Source organism: Salvelinus fontinalis, chromosome 5, assembly GCF_029448725.1.
Source record: "Salvelinus fontinalis isolate EN_2023a chromosome 5, ASM2944872v1, whole genome shotgun sequence".
Taxonomy (NCBI): domain Eukaryota; kingdom Metazoa; phylum Chordata; class Actinopteri; order Salmoniformes; family Salmonidae; genus Salvelinus; species Salvelinus fontinalis.
The window spans coordinates 19,225,923-19,243,955 of NC_074669.1; the positions used below are offsets into that span (position 1 = coordinate 19,225,923).

General features: G+C 43.2%; 1 protein-coding gene across 5 annotated transcripts in view; it reads right to left on the reverse strand.

The window, feature by feature from the left end:
• Nucleotides 1-18,033, reverse strand: part of LOC129855266 (cytosolic carboxypeptidase 6-like) — a 461,876-nt gene that overhangs the window by 77,057 nt on the left and 366,786 nt on the right. The window lies entirely within an intron of this gene.

Sequence of the window (18,033 nt, forward strand, 5' to 3'; positions counted from 1 at the left end):
TGAAACTTATTATGTGACTTAAATTTTTACTCCTGAACTTATTTAGGCTTGCCATAACAAAGGGGTTGAATACTTATCGACTCAAGATGTTTCAGCTTTTCATTTTTTATTAATTTGTAACAATTTCGAAAAACATAATTTTGCTTTGACATTATGGGGTATTGTGAGTAGGCCAGTGACAAAACAAATCTACATTTAATCCATTTTCAATGTAGACTGTAACAAGATCTGGAAAAAGCCAAGTGGTGTGAATACTTTCTGAAGGCACTGTACACATTACACACACGCACACTCTTTTACACATCATTTGCTGCTGCTTCTCTGTTCTTTATTTTACTCTTATAATTATCTATCCTGATGCCTAGTCACTATACCCTGCCTTCATGTACATATCTACCTGGAATACCTCATACCTCTGCACATTGATCTGGTACTGGTACTCCCTGTATATAGCTCCACATTGATCTGGTGCTGGTACTCCCTGTATATAGCTCCACATTGATCTGGTACAGGTACTCCCTGTATATAGCTCCACATTGATCTGGTACTGGTACTCCCTGTATATAGCTCCACATTGATCTGGTGCTGGTACTCCCTGTATATAGCTCCACATTGATCTGGTACTGGTACTCCCTGTATATAGCTCCACATTGATCTGGTACTGGTACTCCCTGTATATAGCTCCACATTGATCTGGTACAGGTACTCCCTGTATATAGCTCCATTCTTGTGTATTTTATTTTATTCCTCTAGTGTTACAATTTAATTTTTTAACTCTGCATCGTTGAGAAGGGCTCTTAAACAAGCATTTCACGGTAAAGTCCAGTTGTATAAGGCACATGTGACAAATACAACTTGATCATAAAACTCATGTCACATACAGTGTCAACGTTTGATGTACAGTTACAAGATGACACGGTGTCATATTCTGGGTTGTTCTGAACAGAATGAGCCTATGTTTGTCTATTGTGAAGAAAGATTGCAGCAGAACACCTGAAAGCACTCATGACTCCTTTCTATGTGTACCATAATTAAGATCTGTTTCTCGGAATTGCCTTGTGAACGCCTAACATTGTAAGATCACATTTTATAACTTAGCTAGTCCTGTTGGCAATAGAGCAAGCTTTCAAATGATGCCCACCTGACCCAGATTGCTATATATAATGGGCATAAACAACAGACTTTTTCACCAGTATGGCAGATGCATGATTACTTGCCTCTGTGTTGCCAGTAATAGTCAACCCATGTGCTACATTGTATTTTTTTGGTGTATTTATTTTTTTAAAGGGTGGATCAGCTTAATATTGTGGAAAGTTTGTTGCTTCCATCAATGTAATTGTCTGCATCATTCCCAATCCCCCATATATTTTTTTTGTAAATATATATATATATATTCATATACATACACGTACACACACACATGCATACATATACATATACAGTATATACATACACATACCTATATAGATGTACATACGTTTTTTTATTTTTTATATACCTTAATTATTCCCCGCAAACCCTACCACCCTTCCCCCAGTTGGAGTAAACTAATAAACAATAACACTTAGGCATTTACCTTCAGTTTATACATCTTATACACATTTTACAGACACAATCTATTTTACAATAGCTATTTTTTGTTTGTTTTTAGTCCTTCCTCTATTTCTGATGTCCATCCAATTTGATTTTTATTTGTAACTGTGCTATTTCACAACATTTCTGAACCTATATACATTTTACAGACCCCGTATGTGTTACATTGGTTATCTTGTTATTAGTCCCACCCTTCAGCTCCATTCAACCCCTCCCATCTATCTCTCAACATCATCCATTTTTGGATTCCTATTTGCCATATATTTTTCAACTGTGCTGTGATGTTTCACAAAAGTACTGAACCTTTCTATTCTCATAGCTTCTACAGATTGTAAATTCAAAATAATTTTTGGGCTGAAATAATTATTATACTATTGATTGATTGACTATAGCTTTTCAAATCACCCAGTATTGCTCTCTGCAGCATTAGTTCTAGGCAAATGTTGCAATTCTTCAGCAATTCCTGAACCTTTGACCAAAAATGAGCCACATATGGACAATACCAAAATAAATGATCTAATGGCTCTGCCTCCTCACAGCAGAATCTGCAGAGCTGGGAAGGTTGTATCCCCCATATATATATAACATTCTATTAGTTGCAATAATTTTGTATAGTAATTTAAATTCAAAAATGTGAAGTTTGAATCCGGCGTTGTTTTGCATATCAATTCATAAACCATGTGCCATGGAATGTGTACATCGAAAATCTCTTCCCAACTATTTTACAATTTATATGGCACAGCTGTCAGTTTTTTGGTCCTTAAATGAAATTGGTATATCTTTTTATTTATCACACTTTTCTTTAACCATTTATGTTCTTTAATACAGGGCCGACATACAAGTTCCTTACTTTTTTCCCCTTCTACTTGCCTCTTCCATTTTTTGTGGTAATGCTGCAATTAGTTGGTTGTAATTTTGGGTAGAACAGACATTTCCATATGTCAATGTTAGCTGCATGTGTGACATAACTCCACCAGTCCTATTTATGATATCTTCACACGAAGGCCAAATTAGGAAAAAAATTAGGAAAGAAATTCATACAATTAGCTTCAGTTAGTGGAGATGGAGGAGACTGAAACAAAAACATTCTTGAAGTACTTTACTTCCTCTTTCAAAATATAATTCAGTGAATCATGCGTGACTCCATCATTTGTATCAAGTTTCAATAAAAAATGTTTGGTAGCATTTCTATATTGAAGATTGAAATAGAATTTGGTGCATTTTTCCCCATATTCGATTCAGTTCACTTTATTTTTTATAATATATTACACTGGATCTTTCTTGAATAAGTTCCTCCATTTCTTTTTGTTTTTCCTCTAACTTGTTCTGTGCCTCTATGGTACAGTTTTTATTGCTATCTAACTGTACTGTTAGTCCTTCAATTTCCTTTGTTAATATTGACTCTTTTGATCTAAATTGCTTTAGTTTTATAGATGAGTACTGAATTGCATGGCCTCTAAAGGCACATTTAAAAGTGTCCCATACAATAAGGGCATCTTCTGTACCTATGTTATGTCTGAAAAAGTCCGTTATAAATTCTTCTGTCCTAGTTCTAAACAATTTATCATCTAGAAGGCTTTGATTAAATTTCCAATATCCTCGCCCACGTGGAAATTCTGTAAGAGTAATATATATGCCAATTATGTGATGATCCGACCGCATTCTGTCCCCTATCAACACTTTTTAAACTTTTGGTGCCAGAGAGAATGGCATAAGAAAGTAGTCAAGACAACTAGCTTGATTAAACCTCCTCCATGTATATCTCACTAGGTCAGCGTATTTAAGTGTGTTACATTGTAGTAACTGATCTACTGAATTCACACACACACACACACACACACACACACACACACACACACACACACACACACACACACACACACACACACACACACACACACACACACACACTCACACTCACACTCACACTCACACTCACACACACACACAGCTGTGCTTCAAGACTGTCAAAAGACCACCCGTTTATTATGGAGAGAGATCTTAACTTGTGGAATTTTAAACAGATGCATGCAGGACTATGTTACCCTACACACTTCCCATTTCCTTCAGTTTCCATAACTCGTGTCCAGAGCATTTGTCCCAGAATCTACCCAATTAAGCCAACTCCCAGGTAAGGGATTAAATGTGAAGCATCAGTAGGTGCTGACTGCATCAGGCGGACGTGGCCTAGCTATCTGACAGCACATCAATTTTAGTCGGATGGACGGGAGCCTGGGAGGAGCAGCACTGATTAAACCAGTACTTGTTGGAGCTGACGTCTCTCCGGACTCCCACCCGTCACCAATGGCAACTCAAGCGCTGAGAGTGAAATAGTGTTCAGGGTCACCAAGGTTTTTGATGATCTGGCAGCAAGCGTACATTTAGAGGTGACGCTCAACCCTCTCTCCTTCTCCAACTATCCCAAAATAGAATGATTTACCAGCCAATGCTAAGAACTCCAGTGCTCACACACAGTATCCTTGGAAATAATGGTTGACTCCTTCTGTCACTATTTCCTCCCTTAATGAATTGGGGATCCTTCAACTGTGTTTTAACTGCAAGACAGCAGACGGGTCACACCAAACTGGCCCAACAGAATTAAACCATACAACTGAACTACACTGTATGAGGCCTGATCTAAATAGAACAGCAGAGCTGATCACCGCTGTCAGGTTTCTATTCAGACTCTCATCTTGAGAACTGCTGCTGGTAAAATGAGACTCAGGCTTTTACAGCAAATGTCACATCACAGCCTCTTCCTACCATTGTAAATTAGATAGTAAACTGCCATGTCATTTTAGATATCCAAAAAAGGCAATGGTTTCTGAGAGGGACCAAACACCTAGCACAAATAGTTTTCAGATCCTTTTGATTATACAGTAGATATCCTGTGATGTGTTGGTCAAAACTGTGGCAATGGAGTATGTGATCATGTTTGCTAAAATGCACGGTATAGTATGCAGTCCTATTGTCACTGTGTTGTCTTAAACATAGGTTTTTAAAACCAGCAGCAATATAAAGGCATTGTAATTAATAACCTTCTTCACTGTATAATATAAACTGAGGGTTTAAGATGAATGTGTCTCCAGTACTGCAGCATTGACTAAAAACACAGTGTACTGATAATCGGTGAGAGTCAGTATGTAAGATGGCGCCCGAGCAGAAAGCAGACGATTTACATGCCCCCAACCAATTGTGTTTTTTTGTTTGTTTATTTGTGTTATTCGTAACTTATATTTTTACTTATTATGTACATAATGTTGCCGCTACCTCCCCTTATGACTGAAAATAACTTCTGGACAACAGGACTGCGATTACTCACCACAAACTGGCAGAATCCTTATTTTCGAATAACGAGTCTGACCTGGCCAACGCGAACGATATACTGCTTTCTCAGGAACAGGCCCAGATCCCCGTGTTTCGCGTGTAGAGGAGGCGGAGAAAAAGGGGCCGGAGCGGGCTGCCTTCTGAGAATTTGTAGGCGATCAAATAAACCGGCACTTCCTTCCATTCTGCTAACAAATGTGCAATCTTTGGACAATAAAATCGATGACCTACACGGGAGATTAAACTACCAACGGGACATTCAAAACTGTAATATATTATGCTTCACGGAGACGTGGCTGAACGACGACACTATCAACATACAGCTGGCAGGTTACACGCTGCACCGGCAGGATAGAACAGCGGCGTCTGGTAAGACAAGGGGTGGCGGACTATGTACTTTTGTAAATAACAGCTGGTGCACAATATCTAAGGAAGTCTCGAGCTAATGCTCGCCTGAGGTAGAGTATCTCATGATAAACTCTAGACCACACTACCTACCTGGAGAGTTTTTATCTGCATTTTTCGTAGATGTTTACATACCACCACAGTCTAAGACAATATTGAATGAGCTGTATTCCGCCATAAGCAAACAAGAAAACGCTCACCCACAGGCGGTGCTCCTAGTAGCCGAGGACTTTAATGCAGGCAAACTTAAATCCATTTTACCAAATTTCTATCAGCATGATCAAAAATATGGACCACCTTTACGCAACACAGAGACACAGTGTTAGATCAATAAAAAAAGTGGTCAGATGAAGCAGATGCTAAGCTACAGGACTGTTCTGCTAGCACAGACTGGAATATGTTCCGGGATTCCTCCGATGGCAATGAGGAGTACATCACATCAGTCATTAGCTTCATCAATAAGTGCATCGATGACGTCGTCCCCACAGTGACCGTACGTACTTACCCCAACCAGAAGCCATGGATTACAGCCAACATCCACACTGAGCTAAAGGCTAGAGCTGCCGCTTTCAGGGAGCAAGGCTTTAACCGGGAAGCTTATAATAAATCCTGCTGTGTCCTCTGACGAACCATCAAAAAGACAAAGAGTCAATACAGGACTAAGATCGAATCTCTGATGCTCGTCGGATGTAGCAGAGCTTGCAAACCATTACAGACTACAAAGGGAAGCACATCCGAGAACTGCCTAGTGACACGAGCCTACCAGACGAGCTAAACTGCTTATATGCTCGCTTCAAGGAAAATAACACTGAAACATGCATGAGAGCACCAGCTGTTCTGGAAGACCGTGTGATCACGCTCTCCGCAGCCGATGTGAGTAAGACCTTTAAAGAGGTCAACATTCACAAGGCCGCAGGGCCAGACGGATTACTAGGACGTGTACTGCGAGCATGCGGTGACCAACTGGCAAGTGTTTTCACTGACATTTTCAACCTCTCCCTGTCCGAGTCTGTAATACCAACATGTTTCAAGCAGACCACCATAGTGCCTGTGTCCAAGAACACTAAGGTAACCTGCCTAAACGACTACCGACCCGTAGCACTCACGTCTGTAGCCATGAAGTGCTTTAAAAGGATGGTCATGGCTCACATTAACACCATTACCCCAGAAACCCTAGACCCACTACAATTTGCATACAGATGATGCAATCTCTGTTGCACTCCACACTGCCCTTTCCCACCTGGACAAAAGGAACACCTATTGGTAGAATGCTGTTCATTGACTACAGCTCAGCGTTCAACACCATAGTGCCCTCAAAGCTCATCAATAAGCTAAGGACTCTGGGACTTAACATCTCCCTCTGCAACTGGATCCTGGACTTCCTGACGAGCCGCCCCAGGTGGAAAGGGTAGGTAACAACACATCCGCCACGCTGATCCTCAACACAGGGGCCCCTCAGGGGTGGGTGCTCAGTCCCCTCCTGTATCCCTGTTCACTCATGACTGCACGGCCAGGCTCGACTCCAACACCATCATTAAGTTTGCCGATGACACAACAGTGGTAGGCCTGATCACCGACAACGACGAGACAGCCTACAGGGAGGAGGTCAGAGACATGGCTGTGTGGTGCCATGACAACAACCTTTTCCTCAACGTGATCAAGACAAAGGAGATGATTGTGGATGACAGGAAAAAGAGGACTGAGCACGCCCCCATTCTCATTGACGGGGCCGCAGTGGAGCAGGTTGAGAGCTTCAAGTTCCTTGGTGTCCACATCACCAACAAACTAACATGGTCCAAGCACACCAAGACAGTCATGAAGAGGGCACGACAAAACCTTTCCCCCTCAGGAGACTGAAAAGATTTGGCATGGGTCTTCAGATCCTCAAAAGGTTCTCCATTCAAGTACGATGGACAACGCCCTACTACAACAGTTGATCACGGCACAGCAGACAACCATAGAACTCCTGCAACAACAGCTGAGCCGGCGAGAAGAACCTAGAGTTAAGCCAAGAGCGGCTGCTCACGCCATCTTACCTCGTTTCTCCAAGGAGGATGATATCGAGGCCTTCCTCATGACCTTCAAAAGGACGGCCACCTTGGAAGAGTGGCCGCCCACAGTTGCTGGAACCTGGAATGGGAGTAGGACATGTGATAGAGACCCTCGTAGGGGACAAGATATTGAGGGAATTACCCAGTGACTTAAAAAGGGTTGTGGGGCAAGCCAACCCGTTGTCAGCTGACGACATAGCCCAGGCGGTGGAAACATATCGATCTACAGGGGAGTTGTTAAAAAGTGACAAGGAGGAACAGAAGGATTCTCCAAATCCCGTTACACAACTCACCCCGGCGTGTCCGCCACCGAAACGCCCAAACCCCCTCCGGAGGTGAGAGAAGTCATCCCCCACACAGCAGGGTCAGTGTTATAAATGTAAGTCTCCCGACCATTATGCCCCACAATGTCCTAGCAAGGACGAGTCCATGATCACGGAGTCATCACTGCCCATCCACACACATCGCGGTTCGAGAGGGCAGGATCAACACTGTGTGTTAGCAGAAATAGCTCCAGCCCCAGAGATTCCGGTTCGAGTAGAAGGACAAGATGTGGTAGCCATTCTCGACTCGGGAAGTATGGTTACGTTAGTAGAGGAGCGGATGGTGACCTCCGCAACACTGCTACCAGACAAAGTAGCCGAGTCCTGTATCCATGGAGACACCCACTATTACCCCACCGTGAATCTGTCTATTCTCACTCTGAAAGGAAGGTGTACAATCAGGGCAGGGAAAGTACCCCAGCTGAAGGTGCCATTATTGATCAGGAGAGACTGTCCCCTATATAAGGAGCTTCGGCAGATGACGTTATGCACGGGAAGAAGGGGGACAGGAAAGAAGAAAAAGCACAAATCCAAGCCGGAGGTAGTAGTCCTACAAGGAGATGTAGCCGCGTCCTCGTCCTCTGGAGCAGAGGAAGAAATAGCGACCCAACGTTTATGACAGATATTCCAGGAAACCACCGATGAAGACACCTGCGAAGGGTTATACACGACCCAGGAAGGAAGGAGGCTCCGGAGGATCGCCCAAAGACTGCCTTCGCCACACCAGAGGGGCTTTTCCAGTATGTGAGGATGCCCTTCGGACTGCATGGTGCCGCTGCAACTTTCCAACGCCTCATGGATGCCATTCTACGAACCCATCAAGAGTACGCAGCGGCGTACATAGACAATGTGGTCATCCACAGCGAGGACTGGGATAGTCACCTCCTTCCCAACGGTGCTCGTGAGTCTGGAAGCCAGAGGGTTGATGGCCAATCCCAAAAAATGCTGCCTGGGCCTGTCCGAAGCGAAATACCTGGGGTACACCGTTGGGAATGGGAAAATACGCCCACAGGCAGAGAAGACCAGGGCAATTCGGGACTGGCCTCGACCACGGACCAAGCGGGACGTTCGGGCGTCCTTAGGGATAACGAGATATTATCGCCGTTTTATCCCGGGATATGCAACCATTGCCAACCCCCTCACAAACCTCATCAAGAAAAACTTGCCAAACCAGGTAGAGTGGAAAGACGAGACGGAAGATGCCTTTCAATCGCTAAAAAATGGCCTGTGTTCTGATCCCGTCCTACAGGCTCCGGACTTCTCACAAGAGTTCATTGTGCAGGTAGATGCCTCGGATACGGGGCTCGGGGCCGTACTAGCTCAGGATGAAGGCGAAGCAGAGAGGCTGACTCTCTTCATAAGTAGGAAGTAGCGCCCCTCATAAGTAGCGCCCCTCACGTGGATGGCTGGTAAGAGAAACAATAACAACAGAATAGCCAGATGGTTTCTGGCTTTAAAACTGTTCTCCTTCCATGTCATCCACAGGGCTGGATCAAGGAATGGGAATGCAGACGCGCTGTCCCGACGCGACCAAGACGGTGCGTCTGGCGCCCGACCCTCCGGTTCGTTCCTGAGGGGGAGGTATGTGGAAGGACCACCAGAGGGCAGGCTGGGCTCACGGATAGTAGCCCAACAAATTACTTGGTCCGCTCATACTACCTACATGTACATGTTACCTCAACTAACCGGTGCCCCCGCACATTGACTCGGTACCGGTACCCCCCTGTATAAATCTTGCTATTGTTATTTTACTGCTGCTCTTTAATTACTTGTTACTTTTATTTCTTATTCTTATCTGTATTTTTTTAAACTGCATTGTTGTTTAGGGGCTCGTAAGTAAGCATTTCACTATAACCTGTTGTATTCGGTGCATGTGACTAATAAAATTTGATTTGATTTGAGGATACAAAGCCCAGCACTGGCTGTTCCTCCCAGGCCAATCCATCCATCATTGCTACACTGAATCATCTCATTGTCAATAACGGATGGAGCAATACATTACAGCCATGTGGTAACTGTTAGTGTTAATGACATTGAGCAGTCCCCTTGAGTACAGAAAACGCCTAGATGCACAACACACTTGCTTAGTAAGGTAATAATATATGGAAATTCATTGTGAGGTAAACAAATAGGAGACCGGTGGATTCGGCTTAGAGGCCTGCTCATAGGGAATGCCATTTCACTGCAATATTTAACAACAATGTACAAATGACTACTTCAGTGCAAAACAACCCAAAATCTGTCCCCCCACCTCCACATCCTCAAAGGTTGAGATTTTCAATCACTGTAATAATTGCAGATTTTATATTACAATGGGACTTTGACATTTTCATACATTCTAAACCCCCAGTATTGCCAAAGTTCCTACTTTGTGTGCCACTGCAGCATGTGGGCTGATATTAACTTCCTGTTTCCCCAATAAATCAGGGAGCCCTGACCGCTTATCTCTGTCTGATACCCAGATCAATCTGCCTTTTAAACCCCAGCCCACTCCGCCTAGTGTGAAGCCAGCACATCAGGCACAGCCCGCCAGCCTGTGTCCCAAATCCAAAGTCAAAGCCACAGGAAGAGATGGGGAGTGAGGATTGATCTCAGCTATGGTAGGTAAAGAATTCAGAGTGCATACAGGGTTTATGTGTGATCTACTGTAAATGCCATAATGCTAATCTGAAAACCAAACAGGGTGTCTGATTTGCTTATGCTATGCCCGGCAAAGCTGTGATGTATCATTGGGCTCATCTGTATTTGTCCGCCTGTGTGGTTTCCCAACTCCAGTCAAAGTTGCTGTCAACAACAAAAGAGTGCCAAAGTTATAGACAATTTCCTGAGCTTGAGACTTATTTTGCAGATGTTATTGTGGGTGTAGGGAAAAGCTTGTGTTCCTAGCTCCAACAGTGCAGTAGTATCTAACAATTCACAACAATAAACACAAATCTATTGAATTTAATAAAATACAGTAGAATAGAATACAGTATATACACATGAGATGAGTAAAGCAGTATGTAATAATTATTTAAACATTATTAAAGGGACTAGTGTTCCATTATTAAAGTGGCCAGTGATTCCAAGTCTATGTATATAGGGCAGCAGCCTCTAAGATGCAGGGTTGCATAACTGGGTGAAAGCCGGCTAGTGATGGCTATTTAACAGTCTGATGGCCTTGAGATTGAAACTGTTTTTCAGTCTCTCGTCCCAGCTTTGATACACATGTACTGACCTCACCTTCTGGATGATAGCGGGGTGAACAGGCTGTGGCTCGGGTGATTGATGTCATTGATCTTTTTGGCCTTCCTGTGACATCGGGTGCTGTACGTGTCCTGCAGTGGCGGATTTAGGTATGGGCGACATGTGCAGCCGCCATCTTGCCGGGGGCGGCACGGGGCATGCGCACAAAGAAATGTGGAATGGGAACATTTGCGCGATCGGTTTTCTATCGTTCATTTGCACGTCACGTCAATGATATCATGTCACCGTGTGGAACTGTGGGTCAATTAACCTTGTCGGAGTGGGGCGCCCGATTCTAGTTTGTGAGCTAGAGCTTGTTTGGGCTAGGGTCCTTTTTTCAGAATTTCCGCCTGACTGACGTGCCCAAAGTAAACTGCCTCTTACTCAGGCCCAGAAGCCAGTATATGCATATAATTGGTACCATTGGATAGAAAACCCTTTGAAGTTTGTAGAAGTTTAAAAATAATGTATGAGACTATAACACAATTTATATGGTAGTAGAAAATCCAAAGAAAAACCAACCAGAATTTCTTTTTTTGAGAGCCCATGCTCTTACAATGGAAAGCTATGGGTCCTATGCAATTCCAGCTCCCAGATTGCAATTCCTATGGCTTCTACTAGATGTCAACAGGTTTGTTCAAGGTTTCAGGCTTGTTTCTTCCAAAACGAGAAAGAATTTTGAGTTTTGGTTCAAGGAATCAGAGTTGGAAATCAGTCTCTGGGCGCGCGACGAAGAGGACGCGCACTTGCTAATTTTACTTTTCTATTGAACATACTTCTTTCCGTATGAAATATTATAGTTTAATTACATTTTAGGGTATCTGAGGATTAAAAAGAAATGTAGTTTGAATTTTTGCGGTAGCTTTATGGATTCCTTTGTCTGCATGATGAACTCAAATCGATAGCGACAACTAAAATTACTTTTTGGGAAATAAAGAAGGACTTTATCTAACAAAACGACCATGCATGTTGTAGCTGGGACCCTTTGGATTGCAAATCAGAGGAAGATTTTCAAAAAGTAAGTGATTATTTAATTGCTATTTGTGATTTTTATGAAGCCCGTGCTGGTTGAAAAATATCACATGGCATGCTTTCACTGTAAAGCCTACTGTAAATCGGACAATACAGTTGCATTACCAAGAATTTGAGCTTTTAAACGATATAAGACACTTGTATATACCTAGATGTTTAATAGCAATACTTTTTACAATTATTTATTTGAATTGCACGCCCTCCAATTTCACCGGAAATTGTCGACAGGTGACCCCCTGACGGGAAGAAGCTCTAGGCAGGCTACTGCCTGGGAAGGTCTCCCACTCAGAAGTACGAGATAGGGAGGGGGGCGGGGGTAGGTTGACCTCAGGTCTCCCCACTGGAAGCCTGAGGTAGGGGGATCTATCAAATAGCACACCTCTAACTTTGTACAGTACTAATTCAATTAGTAAAGTCAGTCACACTACGAAATGCAACCAAATAAACCACAATTCATTCATAATACTAAACTCAAAATCAAAAGTAACAGTCAGTATCTGATGTGGCCACCAGCTGCATTAAGTACTGCAGTGCATCTCCTCCTCATGGACTGCACCAGATTTGACAGTTCTTGTTGTGAGATGTTACCCCACTCTTCCACCAATGTCTTCCCTGTAACGCACAGCGTTGAGATTGCCTGCAATGACAACAAGCTCAGTCCGATGATGCTGTGACACACCACCCCAGACCATGACGGACCCTCCACCTCCAAATCGATCCCGCTCCAGAGTACAGGCCTTGGTGTAACGCTCATTCCTTCGACAATAAACGCGAATCCGACCATCACCCCGGTGAGACAAAACCCTGACTTGTCAGTGAAGAGCACTTTTTTGCCAGTCCTGTCTGGTCCAGCAATGGTGGGTTTGTGCGCTTAGGCGACGTTGTTGCTGGTGATGTCTGGTGAGAAGCTGCCTCACAACAGGCCTACAAGCTCTCAGTCCAGCCTCTCTCAGCCTATTGCGGACAGTCTGAGCACTGATGGAGGGATTGTGCGTTCCTGGTGTAACTCGGGCAGTTTTTGTTGCCATCCTGTACCTGTCCCGCAGATGTGATGTTCAGTTGTACCGATCCTGTGCAGGTGTTGTTACATGTAGTCTGCCTCTGCAAGGACGATCAGCTGTCCGTCCTGTCTCCCTGTAGCACTGTCTTAGGCGTCTCACAGTACGGACATTGCAATTTATTGCCCTGGCCACATCTGCAGTGCCTTCTTGCAGCATGCCTAAGGCACGTTCACGCAGATGAGCAGGGAGCCTGGGCATCTTTCTTTTGGTGTTTTTCAGAGTCAGTAGACATGCCTCTTTAGTGTCCTAAGTTTTCATACCTGTGACCTTAATTGCCTACCATCTGTAAGCTGTTAGTGTCTTAAGGACCGTTCCACAGGTGCATGTTCATTAATTGTTTATAATTCTTTGAACAAGCATGGGAAACAGTGTTTAAACCCCTTACAATGAAGATCTGTGAAGTTATTTGGATTTTTACGAATTATCTTTGAAAGACAGGGTCCTGAAAAAGGGACGTTTATTTTTTTGCTGAGTTTAGTTTCATAGACATATTTTTTTTCTTCTGGTTTGTGCGAAATCGTTAAGAATAATATAAAACCAGTTTGCACACCATCAAGGTGAATTGGTTAAGTCTTGACTCTTGGTTGACAGTGTTGGGGGATGGGTAATGTATTGATGCTCGAGTGCCAAATCAACACAAATGGATAAGAAAAGGTCTAAGGCATCAGGTGCCCAGCTTAGGAAAAAGAGGAAAGAAAAAGAGGAGAAACGCGCAAAAGATAAAGGTATGCAGCTATGTCATCTCTTTATGAGTATAATATTATGCATGTAATGATATAGGCTAGTATAACATTTATGTTTGTTAGCCTGTGTTGCTTTGTTGCTTGCTATGCTATTACACATAGGGCGACAATATTCAGTTTTCTGTCCAACTAGCTTACATAACATCGTATATAATTTCACACAGTTTCATCATGATAACGTGTGTAGCCTGCAGCAAAACAATTCCATCTAACTAGCACATTATTGATTTGGTTAACCTTCATTGAGGTGACATCATAAAGGTTTTCTGGGATTGTATTGACTAGGCTCAGTAAGGGAAATTTCCAATGCTCTCGGCTAACTTAAAAGACGTCTATATTATGCTGATATTTTGTATCTTTTGTGATATATTGAGTCTTTTGGGGTGTCTTATGCCTAGAATTAGTCAAGGAGGTTGTATGGATCACTTGGTTCCTATTCTGAAAGTTTGATAAATTGTGCATAATGACATGTATATTTAACTGTGCATCAAATGTATTTAGGGTGTCAGACTCATATACTGTATTTCAATGCAAATTCAGGGGAACTTCTGAAATATTTTCGAACACCCTCTGGCACTGGCCAGGATGAGGATCCATCTACCTCCTCAGCCACATAAATGTTTTCTGAGCCTGAGGATGAAGACCCATTTGCTTCCACTTCTCCCCAGCAGGATTCTTCAGGTGTGTTTGTGCGCACCCGCACGTGTGTGTTTGTGTGTCGGTACACGCACATGTGTTTATGTGTGCATCCCTGCATAACATAAACAAAAAAATGAATATCCCTTTTGCAAATTTTTAAATTTCCATTTGTAGGTAACAATGATGATTTTATTATTACTGGGTATTTATGTGGGATGTTCCACCAATATAAATGCTGTGAATAACGTGTGTAAACTAATGCCCGTGTGGTCTCCATTAGAAATGCCTGTAGCAGCATCCCTACCAAATCCTGCTGCTGATGATGAACTACTGTCTACAGGCCCTGCTGACTGGCCTTCAGTTCTCACTGACAGAATTCAGACACAACTAGTTCGCAGAGAACCAAGTGAGGTACCACCTAAATTTGTTTTCCCAAGGAATGAGAGTGATGGAAGAAGTTGCCACCACCTGTATTTCAGGAAGACCTTGGTGAGTGGTGAAAAAATCCCTAGAAGTTGGTTGGTGTATTCTGAAAGAAACAACAGCCTCTTCTGCTTCTGCTGCAAACTCTTTTCTAAGAAAATGTATTTAGCAAACTCAGGACTGACAGACTGGAAATATGCAAGTTCTTTGCTGACTTCAAACGACAGCAGTCCAGAACACCAAAACTGCATGAAAACATGGAAAGAACTGGCAATGAGGATCAAAAGAAGGGGAAACAATTGATAAGCATGAGATGGCACTTATGGAGGCTGAGAGGATAAGATGGCAAGAGGTGTTGACACGTCTGACTGCTATTGTGCAGTCTCTGGCAATTAGAACCTCACCTCACCTCATATTGCATCTCAGCCTCTTCATTCAAAGACTCAATCATGGACATTTACTGGCAGTTGTGGCTGCTTTGCATGATGTATTGTTGTCTCTACCTTCTGTGCCCAATAATGTTTGTACCATGTTTTGTGTCGCTATCATGTTGTGTTGTCATGTCTTGCTGCCTTGCTATGTTGTTGTCTTAGGTCTCTCTTTATGTAGTTTTGTCTTGTCTCTCTTGTCGTGATGTGTGTTTTGTCATTTAAATCTTATTTTTTTATTATTATATATTTTTTTTAAATCCCAGGAGGTCTTTTGCCTTTTGATAGGCCGTTATTGTAGTTAAGAATTTGTTCTTATCTGACTTGCCTAGTTAAATAAAGGTTAAATAAAATACATAAAATAAAAGATGTCAGCCACACTGAACAGTTACCAGTTGTGATTAGAATTGTGTCACTAAATTTTATTACACTACATTTTATGGGGATTTTGGAGGCAGAGGAGTCCACGGGCCAACATTTGGCTCACTGATTCTCAAAAGATTAGAGGAGCTAAAAATTCCTTTTGAGGACTGCAGAGGACAGTCTTATGATAATGGGGCCAACATGAGAGGCAAAAACAAAGGTGTCCAAGCCAGACTCCTGGAAATGAATCTAAGAGCTCTATTTGTGCCATGTGGGGCTCACACATTGAACCTGGTTGTGGCTGATGCTACTAAAAGTTCTGTCGATGCCACTGGTTACTTAGGCATCTTACACAAACTGTACACCTTGTTCTCAGCCTCCACACAGCGATGGGCCATCCTGAAAAAACATGTGGACATTACTTTGAAGATGTGGACTGAGACAAGGTGGGAGAGTAAAGTCAAGAGTGTCGAGCCACTGAGGTATCAGACAGCAGCGGTGAGAGAGGCACTGACTGAGGTGAGGGATCAAACCAAAGACCCTGTGATAAAGATAGAGGCCCAGTCCTTGTCAAAGGAGGTGGGATCATACCGCTTCAGCATCTGTACAGTCATGTGGTATGACATCTTGAGCCAGATCCAACATGTGACCAAGCTGATGCAGTCTCCCAGTATGCATATGGATGTTGCAGTCAGTCTTCTCAGAAAGACAGAGAGAGGTCTCAGCAGCTACAGGGCAACAGGCTTTATGACTGCACAAACGTCAGCCAAGGATATTTTCGATGGTATGAATGTAGCGGCCTTTCTACAACAAAAAAGGCTGAGGTCCACAAAGCGGCACTTTTCATATGAATCATTTGATGAGTCTTTGAGTGATGCCCTGAAGAAGCTGGAGGTGACATTTTTCAATGTCGTTGCTGATGCTGCAACCTCAGCCCTTCAGGAAAGATTTTACACATTGGAAAATGTGGGAGAGAAGTTTGGAGTGCTGACAACCTTCCAAAGTCTCTCAAATAAGGAGCTGACAGAACAATGTGAGGCCCTTAGTATGACACTGCACTATAAAGAACACTCAGACTCGGATGGCAGAGAGCTTTCTCAGGAACTGAAGAACTTGCCATCGAAGACCATGACCCTGCTTGAGCTGCTGATATTTGTACACGAAAGGGAGATCTCAGAAATGTATCCAAATTTGTGGACTGCTCTCATAATTTGTCTTACTCTTCCAGTGACCGTAGCTGAAGCAGAGAGGAGCTTTTCAAAGCTGAAGCTCATCAAATCTTACCTGAGGTCCACCATGTCACAGGAATGCCTTAGTGGCCTTACTGTCATCAGTATTAGCCATGCAATTGCTGTGCAGATTTCTTATGATGATACAATTGATGACTTTGCATCAAGGAAGGCAAGAAAGGTCAGGCTTTAGATGGCAGTTGTGCAATTTAGTTTGTGTGTTTCATGTTTTAAGTGCAATAGTGTAATAATCAGGTTCTCTTCTTTATAAGTGTGTTATTCTATTTGTGTATTTGTGTGATATAGGATTTGTGCAATTTAGTTGTATTTGTGTTCTTTGTTAGTAATAGGGTAATAGTGTAATAATTGGATTCTCTTTTTTATTTGTATTTATACACTACAATTTGTTTCTATTTGTCTTTCTTACCTCTTTTTGATATTTATGAGTCTATTTTTGTATTATATTTTTATATTTATTTGTGGTGTTCCAAATGTTTTTTTGTGGGGGGGAGGGGGGGGGGGGGGAGGAGGATTCGCCCAGGGAGCCATACAAGCTAGAACCGCCACTGCGGCTGGAGGGCAGGTAATTTGCCCCCAGTGATGTGTTGAGCAGACCGTACCACCATCTGGAGAGCCCTGCGGTTGAGGGCGGTGCAGTTGCCGTACCAGGCGGTGATACATCCCTACAGAATGCTCTCAATTGTGCATTTGTAAAAGTTTGTGAGGATTTTAGGCCAAGACAAATTTATTCAGCCTCCTGAGGTTGATGAGGCGCTGTTGAGCCTTATTCAACACAATGTCTGTGTGGATGGACCATTTCAGATCATCAGTGATGTGTACACCAAGGAACTTCAAGCTTTCCACCTTCTCCACTGCGGTCCCGTCAATGTGGATAGGGGCGTGCTTCCTCTGCTGTTTCCTGAAGTCCACGATCATCTCCTTCATTTTGTTGACATTGAGAGGTTATTTTCCTCTCACCATACTCCCAGGGCCCCCACCTCCTCCCTGTAGGCTCTCATCATTGTTGGTAATCAGGCCTACTACTGTTGTGCCATCTGCAAACTTTATGATTGAGTTGGAGGCGTGCATGGCCACGCAGTCATGGGTGAACAAGGGGTACAGGAGGGGGCTGAGCATGCAACTTTGTGGGGCCCTTGCTTTGAGGATCAGCGAAGTGGGGGGCGACCCGTC